This window comes from Entelurus aequoreus, linkage group LG07 (assembly GCF_033978785.1).
Source record: "Entelurus aequoreus isolate RoL-2023_Sb linkage group LG07, RoL_Eaeq_v1.1, whole genome shotgun sequence".
Lineage (NCBI taxonomy): Eukaryota > Metazoa > Chordata > Actinopteri > Syngnathiformes > Syngnathidae > Entelurus > Entelurus aequoreus.
The window spans coordinates 66,944,246-66,961,272 of record NC_084737.1 but is presented as its reverse complement, the minus strand read 5'-3'; the positions used below and the strand labels follow the sequence as shown (position 1 = coordinate 66,961,272).

Below are 17,027 nucleotides of genomic sequence, written 5' to 3'. Positions count from 1 at the left end.
ACTTCCAGTAGATTACCGTATGCAATGTGATATTTGCAGAGGGTCATGAAGGGCAGCCACAGAGCCTGCACAAACTTCCCAACCCACTGACGTATGGCAGTCCATTTGTGCTGCTAGTTATTTGGCTGAATCAGCAGTCTAAATGATTAACAACACTGGGCAGTTTAACAAATCCTTCAAATGAGTAAAAAAAAAAATCTCCTCCCAAAATTTCAGTAAGTGGAGTTGAATCATAAGGTCAGTAAAGGTTTGAACTCTTCTTGATCCCTCAAAGTCCAGACGTAGCGATAACTTGAATTCCCTACTGTGTTGACCCAGTAACTAAGGCACATGTTTGAGAAACATGAGGGCTGCAAGCATGGTGCATCGGGCGCAAACTGACCTGCCAACAACCTGGCACTGTTCTGGACAGCAGCTACGTGACTGCGTGTATAAAATGTATTTAAAGAATACATTCTGCCAACCACCTAGAGAAAGTAAAAAAAAAACACACTACAGTGCATAATTTACTCAGCCGAGTCATAGCAGAGATTCACATACATTCATTTGTTTGTTGTATTATAATGATGTCTAAATGGGTTGTTGTTTGTTTTGTTAAGTAAACTTTTAGCTTCCCATTTTTTTTTTTATTTGCACCGCTCAGGTTTCTCAATTGATCAGAAACCCAAACTGATAAGACAGCTTCTATTTGCTAAAGATCAACCAATATGCTTTTTTCAGGGCCGATACAGATTATAGTAATCAAGGGGGGCGATAATCAATATTTGGAGCCGATATTTATTTGCAGTAAAAGTTATTTAAACATGTATAGTGTTTGTAAGTAAACAGCTGGACAAGGCTTTAAGTTGTTTTTTAACATTATTTTTGAGGAATCATCTGACCAGAAGCAACAAAATGTTTAATGCGGCACCAATATTGTGGTTAATTTAGCGCCAAACATCATCAGGCTATTTCAGGTCATTTCACCTAAAATCCCCTGTAATTTTCTACGCATGTCAGAAGAACATCAACATTTGCATTTCAAAATATGGGGAAATCTTCTGGGAAAATCTGTAAAAATATGGTATTTCTCTACATCACAATAACTCACCAGCTACTAAATTTTATAGCGGTTTATGGGTTCAATAAATTGTAAGGTTTTCTTGTAAGGAACCCTAAAATATTGCAAACGTTTAAACAAAATCAATGCAAACCTCCTTCGCTTAGTTTATACATGACACATTTGTCAAGCTGGCAGGCATTTCTTCCGGGATATTAAGCATAAGAATGCTGCCTCTTCTTCTTTACTTGTAAAAGTCTCCTCTGAAGTTGGGATTTTTGGCAGGGATATCTTTTCTGCCATCTTAATATCATTCATGTATGTCGCATTGATATGTGATTGAATCACGGAACATGAAACTCGCCTCGCTCCTTTAATGAGCCCACACTGCAATCGCTGCGGACGGAGGCTTGATGGTTGCCGTAGCAAAACAAACAAAACGGAAGAGGTATCATACTGTATGTGGATATATTGTATCTGCTGATGTGGTTCTGTTGTAGTTGTAAAAGAAATTAAGATCAATACCGATATACTTCAAAATGCCAAATATTGGCGCCCATAATCTCTACTATTTGCTGATAATGTAGATTGTATTATGATACAGGAAAAAAACAATAGCACTCAGTAGTGCACTGACCTATGTCACAATAATGCAAGAAAGTGGTCAAATCCTACCTCCAACAGTTGTAAAAGGGTAAAAAGAGAGCAAGAAACAGCCTAATTTCAACAGTCATCATTAGTGGTAGTATATCCCTCCAGTCTTGTAGGTGGCAGTAATAAGCACAACAACAAAGAACATGCATTTTAAAGTTTGTAGATATAAGAAAATTGTTGGTGTATCTTTGGGGGAATTATTTCGTAAAATTTGTATCGCTGCACAAAATAAAGAAAATAATTGTACAGATTAATCGGGAAAAAAAATCAATAGATTATTCTATTAAAGAAATTGTTGTTCGGTGCGGCTCTACAGACAACGAATAACAAACTCCTGTCTCAAACTTTGTGCTTGGCAGAGGTAATAACTGTGCCAACTGACTCAGGGCAGCGTGAGCCAGTTGCTTTCGCTTACTGGATGCCCGCGAGCTGCCCTTGTATAAAGGCGCCTCCTCGCATGGACCGTGCCTACAACAATGGCTACAGTAATGGCAAACAATGAGGATGAACTGGATTGTGAAAACGTGATTGATAAGTAGGTCATGTCTTGTTGTCACCACTTGAGGCATAAACTCAAACAATCCTGGTCAACTGAACCAATCTGGTTCAAAGCTTGCTTAATGTGTGACTGACTGTCCTTAAAGCTTGGACGTAACAAGTACATCACAGTAGACAATCATATCATGAAACTTTACTGTTTTTAGTTTAGCTTATTAGGATTACATGGGCAGCACGGTGAGACAGGGGTTGGTGGATGTGCCTCACAATATGAAGGTCCTGGGTTCGATCCCCGAGTTCGGGGTCTTTCTGTGTGGAGTTTGCATGTTCTACCCGTGACTGCGTGGGTTCTCTCCGGGTACTCCGGCTTCTTCCCACCTCCAAAAACATGCACCTGGGGATAGGTTGATTGGCCCTTGTGTGTGAATGTGAGTGTGAATGTTGTCTGTCAATCTGTATAGGCCCTGCGATGAGGTGGCGACTTGTCCAGAGTGATACTTATATATATTTTACCATTACAGAAAAACCACCTTCCTTTCATATTTTTTCAAATGGAGTACATCAATGCTGTTTTGTTGTAATTGTGCCACCTTTGAGTAATATAAAGTACGTCATCAGTCATAGTTAAATCTGTTTGAGGGTCTCCCAAAATCTTTACTTCTTGCTCTGGGATCCTCAAAGGAACTGCAACAGAAGCTGAAAACCTTAAAGTTTCTCCCTTGGGGATTGGGTTGCAGAAGTTCAAATGCATTAACGCCAAGGCAGAACATCAAATTCTTATTTTAGAATCATGATGTGAGCTCTGTGCAAGAGAAACTATAGCTAGGCCTGGGCTGATAACACATTTGGCTGGACGATATATTGTCCCACAAACTATAATCAATATTATTGTTAGCATTAGGAGTACAACCACTCGTAGACACTGTTGACAAAGACCGACAATAAAATTTGTCACCGATAAATTCATTTGCCAGCAATAGTCCTAATGGGTTGTACTTGTATGTCCTAACATCATCACTTGGGTTATTCTGAAGGTAAGCAAGTCAGAGCGGCCACTGGAACAACATCAATGGCAAGAATATGTAATGTGTGGAAACAGTACCTCTTATTCTTGTTAAAAACAATATTTTGCTCATTCTGCAAAGCAGATCTTGTTTTTATGACACTGCATCTGTGATACAGGAGCATTTAAAGCGGGGGAATGTCAGATGTGAAGGATGCAATCTCAACTCAAGAACATATTTGGCCAGTTATCTTGCTAGCTAGCTAACAAATGTGAGACAAAGTTATAACTAACTCCCATTTTAACCAAAGTCTGCCCGCTAAACTTTGTCTAAATCAATTGAAGTACTTTTTAAAACAACGTAAATTTGGAGGGCAATGAAGAAAGGCATAATATCAAACGTCAATAACAGGCTCGGGCAGTGCGATGTGATTGAAAACTGTATCACAATATATATGTGTTTTATTTATCCACTCATTTTCTACCGCTTGTCCCCCTCAGGGTCGCGGGGGTGGCTGCAGCCTATCTCATATCGGTCAATATTAGTAATTATTTATATTTTTAGGACACATCAAAAATAATAAACAGGAGAAAAATATATTAAATGTAAACATTTTGATTTAAAATATGACTTTCCCACAGCTATGCTCAAGTTAGCATGGCTAAGGTGGTCCACATTGGTCTGACTACGGTCCGTTTTTTAAAAAATCCCCAAAACTGCCATACCGTCAACTACACGTTGATATCCACATCAATATTACCCTCTTGTGGTGGAAAATCATAACAGCCATAATATACTTCCACATGCTCCGATCTTCCTGAGATTTTTGGTCTTGGCATTGGGTAAGACACAACTGTATAACTGCTGTGGTGCCAGTTTCGCCCATTTGTGGTGTACATTTATAACGATTATAACATCCTTCCACATGCTCCGATCTTCCTAAAATTTTTGATGGTGGGTTGGGCATTGGGAAGGATGTGACTGCATGCATCATGACTGACTCACACCCCGTAAATAAAATGTACTCTCAATCACTGTTAGAAAAAAATGGCCCTTCAATTGATATTGAACATCTTGAAGTGCAGTTTAAAAAAAAAAGAAAAATAGGTGGGATGGTTTTTTTTGTTGTCTTTTTAGTTGCTAGCAAATTCTAACAAAATTCTGCATTCTTACTTGTTCGTCCTTGTTGATGGGCTCATCCAGCTCATTCGGTTTAAAGCCGAAATATTCCTGGTAAATGTTACTTTGCAATCACCTTTTGTCCCCACTAGCGTGTCATGACTAGCGGGGCATCCTGTGTGTGTAAAGCTAGCAGTCCCGCCTCCACCCACAGAGACAAAGATTAATGATGACTGACAAGAGGGCTCACTCTGTTCCTTAAATTCTGCTATTGAATAAAAGTGCTCAGGCCCTCAGAGTGATGCACAGAGTGAACTCTCTTGCACCCATGTTTGAAAGTGAAAGACAAAGAAAACCAATACAAGTTGAAGAGTTAATTTTAATTTATTGTTCAAATAATTGATTTATTGACTATCTGCCCAGGCCTACCAATAACAATGTTAATGTAAAGCAGTGCTTCTCAATTATTTTCTGTTACGCTGCCCTTAAAAAGATGAAAATTATTTTGCGCCGCCTCATTCTCCACCATGACAGTAAATAGTATAATGTCTATAAAATTGTTACAACATCTGCATAACATTGTAAGTTTATTAAAATGAAAGGAAACAACATACAGGCCTTTCCACGTCTCCCACCGTGGTTACAGTTAAGCCAAGTGCTACATACGATTCGTCATATTCTAGTACGAAAAAAAAGCATGTTCCTCGAGGTCACATGCGCCCCCCCGGTATCCCCTCCCCAGGTGATGGAGGTTTGAATGCTCAATTTTGGTGCAATGGAATGGTTGAAACAATTCAATGTCTCATGGAACCATCTGTTCGTTTGGACAGGGTGTGTTTTAGCCACAAAAATGACACATGCAGTTTTGGAACCACGGTGACAGACCACAGGAAGCTCCTCTACGGCCTGGTAATGCTGACAGGGCGTCAACAGCTTGTGCCAATTCAAGCAGGAGGCTGTGAGGTGATCCGGAGCCCACTCATCAGCTCATAGGGAACTGATGAGCAACCTGGGGTTAAGCATGTTGAGAAAATAACAGAAAAAGCCGGATCCAGCCAAACGAAATCCACCCCAGTAACTCTAACCACCCTGTAGCGCAAGCCTGCTATCTGCCAGCACTTGACCCCCATGGGGCTGCAGCTTATCCCAATGCTCCTGAAACAGTGCCAGCTACAATACATAAATGGCTGTCAGCTATCGCACATGCAGAAAGCGGACACTGTGAGGCAGGGTGGCACAATGCATCCATGCAGGCATGATCCAAAAATAGAAAAGCCATTAAGGATATGTGCCATTAGCAGATTTCAACAAGAAAACCAACTGAGGTGCTTTCATGGTTGAAAAAGCATGGATACATACGAGGCATTAATTGGAGTACACTACAAGTACACCACTTTACTGCACATTTACAAAAAAGCGTGCATTATCTTGGCCAAGCGTCCCTGACCTTTTGCAGTTTTATAGCGACTTTTGCTAAAATGAAAACAGGGGGCCTTGTGTTTTTCATATGACAGTCAAATATGTTACATTTTAAATAAAAAAAACTGTCATTTTGGCTAAATAGTAAGGCTGTGAATCTTTGGACACAACGATTCAACTGATTTTTGAGGGTAGCGATTCTCGATTCTAAACCAATAATTTTTTAACAACATAGGGTGCCGGTTCTATGATTAACTACCTTCTTCCATAAAATAGACAAACAGCTCTGATAAATTTCTATATTACTTAAAAGAAAATTGGCTTTTATTTAATAAAATTCTACTCAAACATTTAATAATGTCAAACACAAATAAGGCAGCACTTCTCTTTTCTTAAGTAAATATGTACAGCAGATATGGGCATCTCTATCAACAATATGATTTGCCTGAGTACCTGGACAGGACAGATAAAAAAACAAGACATTTTATTTAATCAATCTTTTTTTTGACACCCCTACTAAATAGCCTAAAACTTTTTGTCACCGTCTTAACCTGCAATCACCACATGATGGACCTTGGCACCATATCTGTACCATGTGAAAGCACTTTTTTTTAACAGTACAACATAATTTTTGCTATCATATTTGTACATATCACATTTGCCGATGTTTTTCTGTAATTATTGTGTTTTGTTGTTGTCGTCTTTGTCTTATCCCCCTGTTGTCCTCACAATTTCCCCCTTTGTATTATTTTTCTTCTTCTTTTATATCCCCTCCTGCTCCGGACTGGCTGCGACAAACATTAAATACATCAATTTAATAAAGTCAAATACAAATAAGGTTACAGGAGAAGTATCCAACACTTCTCTTTTATAAAGCAATTCTGTACAGAAGATATGGGCATCTACATCAACAATATGATTTGCCTGAGTAGCTGGACAGGACATGAATTTTTTTTAAATAAAATTAAAAAACAGTATAACAGTGCAGACCATTGTAGAAGGTGATCACAGCGACAGATTGTAGGCATAGTTACAAGTTATCATTGTTACGTCACTCAAAATAAAAACATTTTTAAAAGTGAATGGGAAGCGAAAGAGAGGAACATGGCTTTCTCCAAAGTAAGAAAAGTTAATGCAGCAAACCAAACATTTAAAAGTGAATGGACAAATATATGTTTATTCTTCTACAATGTAGTTTCAAACCCCTTGTCTCGTATGCTGAGAAATTGAAGTGTAAGACGGATAAAATATTACGACAAAAACAATCAGTGAAGCATAAGAAACACAAAACAAGAAAAAATTGGGTTTTCTAACACTGTGTCTAATTTGTCTTAGTTATTAAAAATAATTTGGTTTAAAAGATTCAGTGTGCATTAGTACTTTTTGAGCACATTCAACAATACCACGGTAATAATGATAACCGTGATAATTTTGGTCAAGATAACCTAGCCCTTGGTGATATATCGATATGATTGAGTTTTTTGTTGCATACGATTTAAACAATTCAAAAAACTATTTTTCCCCTTAGGAGTTTCCGTAGCTTCCGCCGTCCCCTTGCTTCCTTAGCGGCACACATAGCAAAACATAGCTAATGCTAACGAGAGCAAGACGTTTGCTCAAAAGAAAAGTGTTGTCAGTACTTTGGTTTTGCAGCAATAGGTGGAGAACAAGTGACTGAACGGTGCAAAGTTTCATTCAAAAAGGCAGCAGCACCACAAACTTATTCCAGCTTTTGAAACCAAAGCCTCCAGCCGAGTGTGGGAAATGCAAGTCTTTACGAGGCAAACAAGATCGTAACAACAAACACTCTACAGGCTAAAAATCACCCTACTATGGTGGAATCATTTACACAAAGTATGCATGATGATACCATGTATGATGAGACAGAAGAACAATGCGTAGACTGAACACTAAAGTGGTTGCTCTGCACACCGCCAAGATGTGTGAATGAAAAAGGCTGCGTTTACTTTATCCACTTACTGAAACAAACTTAAGTCCTCTCAATGTTTTACTTCATTATTTATTTGGATACAATCTATAGTATTACACTTTATTTACAGAAGTACGATATTCAAAACAGATGTTTTAAGTTTACACTTTATTGATCTCAATGTTGAAGATTATTGTTTATTTGCATGCAATGTGCAATCCTACATTTTTGTTAACAGACTTATTGTATTCAAGCTGAAGTATTTCTTTTCAAGGGAAGTTCTCATTTAAATTTTTTTAAATGTATCCAATAACAAGTACAATTCATATCTGGTTTAAAAATAACAATATTATACTAATTAGAATTTTGCTAAGAGTAAGATGCAAAATGTCATATCAATATACTAGTTTTTGATCAAATAAAATAAAAAAACGTGTTTTGAAATATCTCTGTCATTTGAATTCAATGGTTTCTTTAAAGTAGGGGGGAAAAAGTAGTCCTGGGCTGTATTACCCAGGACTACGATAACCGTGATATGAAGATTTCATTGCATTACATCCCTTTAACACGGCCTTAGCAAAAAACAGATGCATTGATGCCACATCGCGCTCCAAATTTTGCAGCTTCAATATATCGCAGATTTTTCGTGTTTGCCTTTTAAAGTACATTCTACGTATTTTGGGCCTAAATTAGGCATTTTCAAGCATAAAATGTCTAAATGAACTGAAAATATCAACATTACAGTGGTATTTTTCCACGAGATGAGACAAAACCAAACAGAGCCCGCAGTTCAGTACCTGGCTCAACCTCAGGCAGCATTTCTATAGGGCGTGTAAGTGTGATGTAGTAAACACAGTGAATTGTGGGTCTTGCGGGCATCTGAATAGCTTATTTACACGACCGAATGCAAGACTTTGTGCTAAAGTCAGGTTCTTTTCTTTGAGTAGTTCAAAACGTGGCGCGAATGTGCGGCATCATTAACTTCTACAATTGTTATGATTGGTTCAGGAAAGCCCTGTGATGAGTTGGCGACTTGTCCAGGGTGTACCCTGCCTTCCGCCCGATTGTAGCTGAGATAGGCTCCAGCGCCCCCCGTGACCCCGAAGGGAATAAGCGGTAGAAAATGGATGGAGGGATGGATGGTTCAGGAAAAAAACATCTATTTGGTGAGATTTTTCCTCATTTCCAGCGTGAACGTAAAGCCAAGGAACTCGGTTTAGTGAGCAAATAAAGAGACAGCGAATAGCTTGGACAGCCGCTGTTAGACGATGAAACGTCACCTATGCCATCACCTGGTACACATTGGTGTGTTCAGGGCATTTTCAGACTGGTAAGTTTAAATCAAAGCATGTTTTATTCTGTTTCACACGTAACATTTAGTAGGCTGTTAACGTTAGTCAAGCTCGCTGCTTGCTGCAAACAATATACAGTATTTTTGAAAAAAGCATGTGTACCTTCCGCCTGAATGCAGCTGAGATAAGCTCCAGCGACCCCCTGCAACCCCGAAAGGGACAAGCGGTAGAAAATGGATGGATGGATTCTTTACTTTCGGAACAGTAGCACAGTGATCAATGTGTTTAGAAGTAATAATGGTCTTATTTGTTTCCAGAGAAACATGCTTATGAAATGAGGTTTGGCACCCTCACTCCATTTCTAACGCATAAGAAATTAAAGCTGCAGATTACGCGCAATTTGAACGGACGATGAACCTTAACACACTTTGCATTCTGAAATTTTTAACCGGTATAAAAACTGACTCCGCTAATGAGATATATAGCCAAGTTTGCATTGGACAATGGCGGCAGCTTACTTACGGTAAGTCTCTTGGTCATTGGTTTGCTTGTATGGATCAATTCCACCAATTTTACTAATTTTTTTGTGGTAGAAAGCCTTTGTGAAAGGGTACATACAGTATCTAGATACAGACTCGATATGAACCCTTGATTCCTTTTATTTTGTGCGATTCATTTTATTCCAGTTTGTTCCTCTCCCTCACATTACCGCGCATACAGTACAGCAACGGAAACAAAAGCTTTGGTCAGGAAAAATGGCTATTACGGCCCCACAGTGCATTGCAAATTCAACTGCCCTTTCGAGCCCTATATTGAATTTAAACAAGTGTAAAGATGACTATGTGGGTGTTGTTATTAATGTCTAGATGACCCTCATATATTTAGAAGGCCATAAATTGTTTTTCATGCACTCGCTATGATAATATTTAATTTGGAATTCCTACTTTGCGAATATTCATTTACCACAGTCTGACCCGAAACCAATCAATTACAAATAGACAGAGTAGACATTGAAAGGGTATAAGAAAACACAATTTTGGGTGTAATAATTGATGATAAAATGAATTGGAAATCTCATGTAAAAAATATACAACATAAAGTAGCAAGAAACACGTCAATAATGAATAAAGCTAAACATGTTCTAGACCAAAAATCACTTCATATTCTTTACTGCTCGCTAGTGTTACCATATCTGAGTTATTGTGTAGAAATATGGGGAAACAACTACACATGAGTGCTTCATTCACTAACTGTGTTACAAAAAAGCTCAATTAGAATAATACATAATGTTGGATATAGAGAACATCCATCCATTTTCTACCGCTTGTCCCTTTCGGAGTCGTACAAACCCTTTATTTATTAAATCACAAATATTTAAATTCAACAATTTGGTGCATTTGCAAACAGTTACAATTTTGTATAAAGCAAACTATAACCTGCTACCCAAGAATATACAACAATTCTTCTCAACAAAAGAGGAGAAATATAACCTTAGAGAAAAATCTAATTTAAAACATTTGTATGCTCGTACAACACTTAAAACCTTTAGCATATCTGTATGTGGAATTAAATTATGGAACGGATTCACCAAAGAAATCAAACAAAGCACCAATATGATTCAGTTTAAGAGACTGTTCAAACTACAAGTGTTCACAAAGTACACAGAACAAGAATTATGATGAACATCTTGAACCCCTTTTTTTTTATTGAGACAGATTATTTATGTATTTAATATTTGTTTGCTTACTGTTAGAGATGTCCGATAATGGCTTTTTTGCCGATATCCGATGTTGTCCAACTCTTAATTACCGATTCCGATATCAACCGATACCGATATATACAGTCGTGGAATTAACACATTATTATGCCTAATTTTATTGTGATGCCCAGCTGGATGCATTTAACAATGTAACAAAGTTTTCCAGAATAAATCAACTCAAGTTATGGAAAAAAAATGCCAACATGGCACTGCCATATTTATTATTGAAGTCACAAAGTGCATTATTTTTTTTTTAACATGCCTCAAAACAGCAGCTTGGAATTTGGGACATGCTCTCCCTGAGAGAGCATGAGGAGGTTGAGGTGGGCGGGGTTGATGGGGGTGCGGCGGTAACGGGGGGTGTATATTGTCCCGGAAGAGTTAGTGCTGCAAGGGGTTCTGGGTATTTGTTCTGTTGTGTTTATGTTGTGTTACCGTGCTGATGTTCTCCCGAAATGTGTTTGTCATTCTTGTTTGGTGTGGGTTCACAGTGTGGCGCATATTTGTAACAGTGTTAAAGTTGTTTATACGGTCACCCTCAGTGTGACCTGTATGGCTGCTGACCAAGTATGCATTGCATTCACTTGTGTGTGAGAAAAGCTGTAGATATTATGTGATTGGGCCGGCACACAAAGGCAGTGCCTTTAAGGTTTATTGGCGCTCTGTACTTCTTCCTACGTCCGTGTACACAACAGCGTTTTAAAAAGTAATACATTTTACTTTTTGAAACCAATACCGATAATTTTGAAACCGATACCGATAATTTCCGATATTACATTTTAAAGCATTTATTGGCTGATAATATCGGCAGTCCGATATTATCGGACATCTCTACTTACTATGGTATATTATTTATTTTCTATATATATATTCATTGTTCAACCCATCCTTATGTACTGTTCCACATGTTTTTTCACCATGCTTTCTGTAACCAACCGGACCAAACTCACACGCATTACAAACATAGCAGCTAAAATCATCGGCCTACCCACACCCAACATTTCAGACTTAAACCACAGGTCCATCACTCGACTGGCAAAAACAATAGTCCAGGATATCACCCACCCACTACACCAGTACATCATCCCACTACCATCAGGGCGCAGGTACAGAACTATCAAATTCCGGAGGGCCCGCCTCAGGAAAAGCCTTATCCCTGCAGCTATATCCGCCCTTAACAGCAGGCCCGGCCGACCTGTCTGACAAGCCTGTAAATGTGTGTTGGTCATGTAGGATGTCTTTTTGTGATGTGTAATGTCTATTGTTCAAATGTAAGGCAGTGACAATGAATTTCCCCAAGGGGACCAATAAATCTAAAACTAAAATCTAATTTGTTCACTGTTCTGTTACAGAGAACAAGAAAATTGGATAAAATTGCTATATGAAAAGGGGTAGGATGAAATAAGCTGTGCTTCTTCCTACTCCTTTTCGGACGTGCTGTAATGAAACAACTGGAAATGTGTGATGCATTACATTGTATCGTATGCATGTTCGAAGTAAACTGAAACTGAACTAACAGTGGTAATTACTGTACAACCAAATGTTGCTGAAACGTGGTTTTTACAAAATCCTAAACGCATCCTGAAAAGGGTGTTGTATTAAGTCATGGGTTGTCTTATATTCGGGGCAATACGTAGTTCAACTTAAAGTATATTACCTGTTAAACGAGATACCGGCATAATGTGAGTTATCCCGTTAATGTCAACTTGTGTATCGAGTGGGAAGGCAATTTAGAGCAGGAAAATGGACTTTAAAAGGAGTTAAAAAGACAACTGCAGCGAATGGTTCTGGCATGGCAGGACGTTCAAATTGTAGCAGCGCTGCCGCTAGCGAGCTCTAAACATTCCTTCCATTTTCGTCACCATTTTCAACCTTTTTTTTTCAAGCGTGGACAAAGCCGGGGACAAACGGTTCGTGTTTTCGACGAGGCTAAACGTGTAAATGAATACCACGACGTACGCACGCCACCCCGAGCAAAGTCGCCCATGCTAACCAGCAGCCGAGCTAGCTCGCTAGCATACCGGAGACAAAAGCCTTGAATGAAGAAGTTCCTCTGGGGGGCGAAACACCGTCCAGGTGCCGCCGCTGGGTGACGAGCGTAAACACCACCGGAAGCCATAAAAGACTTCCAACCTCCAGTCGGTAATGATAGAGAGGAATGAAAAGTTGAGCTTACCCCTCCTGGTCCAGCTTTTCTTTCTTGTGCGCTGTGTTTGAATGGAGTGTTGATGTCGGAAGGCGTCCTGTTCCGGGGTCACATCCCTCCTGTCGGCGCACAGTGGCTCGTCGCAGCGGTCCTGCTGCTTCTGCGATGCCGCTCTCGGCCACCGGAGGCGCTGTGCGGACAGCCCTGCCCACGGCACATGCACCCCACCCACCTTTGGCCGGACAGAAGGCTATAAATAAATACCCTCTCAACACACAACCTAAACAAATATGAAATAAATACCCACATTGGGCTAGATCAGGGGTCGGCAACCCAAAATGTTGAAAGAGCCATATTGGACCAAAAATACAAAAACAAATCTGTCTGGAGCCGCAACAAATTAGAAGCCATATTACATACAGATAGTGTGTCATGAGATATAAATTGAATTAAGAGGACTTAAAGGAAGCTAAATGACCTCAAATATAGCTACAAATGAGGCATAATGATGCAATATGTACATATAGCTAGCCTAAATAGCATGTTAGCATCGATTAGCTTGCAGTCATGCAGTGACCAAATATGTCTGATTAGCACTCCACACAAGTCAATAACATCAACAAAACTCACCTTTGTGTCTTCACGCACAACGTTAAAGGATTGGTGGACAAAATGAGACAGAAAAAGAAGTGGCATAAAACACGTCCTAGAAAGTCGGAGAAAGTTACACATGTAAACAAACTAAGGTGAGTTCCAGGACCGCCAAAATTAGTAGGACAAAACGGCGCTCGCCAAATACTTGAATCAGTGAAGCCTGTTTAATATAAACAGTGTGATTTGTAACAATTAGGGAGGTTTGTGTCATGTTTGTCCTCCTACAGTAACCATACTAAAACAAAAAATGTTTTTTTTTCCCCATCATCTTTTTCCATTTTTCATACATTTTTGAAAAAGCTCCAGAGAGCCACTAGGGCGGCGCTAAAGAGCCGCATGCGGCTCTAGAGCCGCGGGTTGCCGACCCCTGGGCTAGATGGACATGTGTCGGGAGATGTGGGCGGGGTTGGGGGGGTTGAGGTGGGGTGAGCGGGTAGCAGGGGGTGTATATATTTTCAAGTATATATATATATATAATTATATATATATATATATATATATATATATATATATATATATATATATATATATATATATATATATATATATATATATATATATATATATATATATATATATATATATATTAGGGCGATTTTTTTCCCCGATTCAAAAGGATTCTCTATTCATTCAATACATATGATTTCAGCAGGATCTGCCCCAGTCTGCTGACATGCAAGCAGAGTAGTAGATTTTTGTAAAAAGCTTCTATAATTGTAAAGGACAATGTTTTATCAACTGATTGCAATAATGTAAATTTGTTTTAACTATTAAATGAACCAAAAATATGACTTATTTTATCTTTGTGAAAATATTGGACACGGTGTGTTGTCAAGCTTATGAGATGTGATGCAAGTGTAAGCCACTGTGACACTATTGTTCTTTTTTTTTTTTTTTTTTATAAATGTCTAATGATAATGTCAATGAGGGATTTTTAGTCACTGCTATGTTGAAATTGTAACTAATATTGATACTGTTGTTAATGTTCATTTTTGTTTCACTACTTTTCGTGTTTGTGTCTCCTCTCAATTGCTCTGTTTATTGCAGTTCTGAGTGTTGCTGGGTTGGGTTTGGTTTTGGAATTGGATTGCATTGTTATGGTATTGGCCCTGCTATGAGGTGGCGACTTGTCCAGGGTGTACCCCGCCTTCCGCCCGATTGTAGCTGAGATAGGCTCCAGCGCCCTTCGCGACCCCGAAGGGAATAAGCGGTAGAAAATGGATGGATGGATGTTATGGTATTGCTGTGTATTATTTTGTTGGATTGATTAATTAAAAAAATAAAAAAAATACATTATATATTTTTAAAAAATCAAATCGATTTTTAAAAAATGAGAATCGATTCTGAATCACACGTGAGAATCGTGATTCGAATTCGAATCGATTTTTTTCCCACACATATATATACTGTGTATATATATATATATATATATATATATATATATATATATATATATATATATATATATATATATATATATATATATATACATACACACACGGAATGGCTCAGTTGGTAGAGTGGCCGTGCCAGCAACTTGAGGGTTCCAGGTTCGACCCCCGCTTCCGCCATCCTAGTCAGGATTGTTATTGATGATACACCAATAGAATATGTTCAACAAAATTCATTTTTAGGAGCGGTAATAGATGAAAATATCTCATGGAAGCCACATATAAATTACCTGAGGACAAAAGTTGCTGAAGGTGTTGGAATGATGAGGAGATCATGTCATTTATTGAACACCAATGCTCTGCTGTTATTGTATCATTCATTTATTATGTCATATTTAAACTATTGTGTTGAAGTCTGGAGAAATTGTTATAAATCCCATCTACAGCCTTTAGTCACTCTACAGAAAAAGGCCATTAGGATTGTGTCCAATGTTCACTACCGACATCATTCAAATCCACTATTCACGGAGTTAAAGCAACTTAAACTGCACGATGTGATCAACTTTAAAACTGCTCAAATTATGTTTAGGGCATCCCAAAACTCTCTACCATCCAATATACAGAACCTATTCCAGGGTAGAGATGCTCACCATAGTTACAGTCTAAGAGGAAACAATAAATTATATTTGCCTAAATTTAGAACAACTTTAAAACCAATGTGCATTTCAGTGCGTGGAGTCACTCTGTGGAACAAGGGGACGAGTTAAAAACCTGTTCTAACATGATTCAATTTAAAAGACTGTTTAAAACCAGTGTGGGTGGCACTGGGAGCAGGTGGGTAAAGTGTCTTGCCCAAGGACACAACGGCAGTGAATTGAATTGAATTGAAGTATTTATTTTAAACCTGCACAGTACAACAACACACATTTTTTTTACATTTTGGCAGAGACATTTATGCAAGGCTTGAAAAGGGGTTGGATGAAGCAGATGCTTATAATATCCCAACCCCTCTCACCCATTCCACATTTAACATGAACAATATAATACAAGAACAATGCTATACAAACAAAAGCAAGAAAAGCTCCTGTACACTAACAATACAATAGTGCCACTGTTACTATGAGACAAGACAAGACGAGACAAAACACACACACACACACACACACACACACACACACACACACACACACACACACACACACACACACACACACACACACACACACACACACACACACACACACACACACACACACACACACACACACACACACACACACACACACACACACACACACACACACAGGCCCAAACACTCTCTGACCATACACCTCTCTCTCATCGCTCTGTGCTGAGGGCATCACTCTCTTTCCTCCTCGTACTTCTTCAGTACTTCTTTTTTAAAGTGTTTTAAATTGAATCATGTTAGAACAGGTTTTTAACTCGTCCCCTAAGTTGTTCCACAGAGTGACTCCACGCACTGAAATGCACATTGATTTTAAAGTTGTTCTAAATTTAGGCAAATATAATTTGTTGTTTCCTCTTAGACTCAGACTGTAACTATGGTGAGCATCTCTATCCTGGAATAGGTTATGTATATTGGATTTTAGTTCTTGTCTTGCGCTCCTATTATGTTGTTGATTGTCATGTCATGTACGGATGTACTTTGTGGACGCCCTCTCAGCTCCAGACGCTGTAAGTCTTTGCTGTCGTCCAGAATTCTGTTTTTGTTTACTTTGCAGCCAGTTTAGTTTTAGTTTTGTTTTGAATAGCCATCCCTAACCTTCAATACCTTTTGTTTATTTTTTATTTAAGCGTAGGATACCTTTTTACCTGCATGCTGCCTCCCGCTGTCGTCTGCATATTGTGATCACGACAAACCATGCTCCCGACATCTACAAAGCAATTAGCTACCTGCTGCCACCTACTGATATGGAAGAGTATTACACGGTTACTCTGCCGATCTGTAGACAGCACAGACACTCAACAACGGCACATTTGCGGATTATAATTACTGGTTTGCCAAAAATGTTTTTAACCCAATTAAGTGAAATTACATAATCTCCCACGGCACACCAAACAATATCTCACGGTACACTAGTGTGCCGCGGCACAGCGGTTG

General features: G+C 38.8%; 1 protein-coding gene across 1 annotated transcript in view; it reads right to left on the bottom strand.

Annotated features, from left to right (window-relative positions):
* Positions 1–13,069, bottom strand: part of ctnnbip1 (catenin, beta interacting protein 1) — a 44,056-nt gene extending 30,987 nt beyond the window's left edge. The window contains exon 1 of the mRNA XM_062052225.1: positions 12,891–13,069. The gene's annotated coding sequence lies outside the window, so the exon portion shown is untranslated. The remainder of the gene's footprint in view (positions 1–12,890) is intronic.
* Between the last annotated feature and the right edge of the window lie 3,958 nt (positions 13,070–17,027).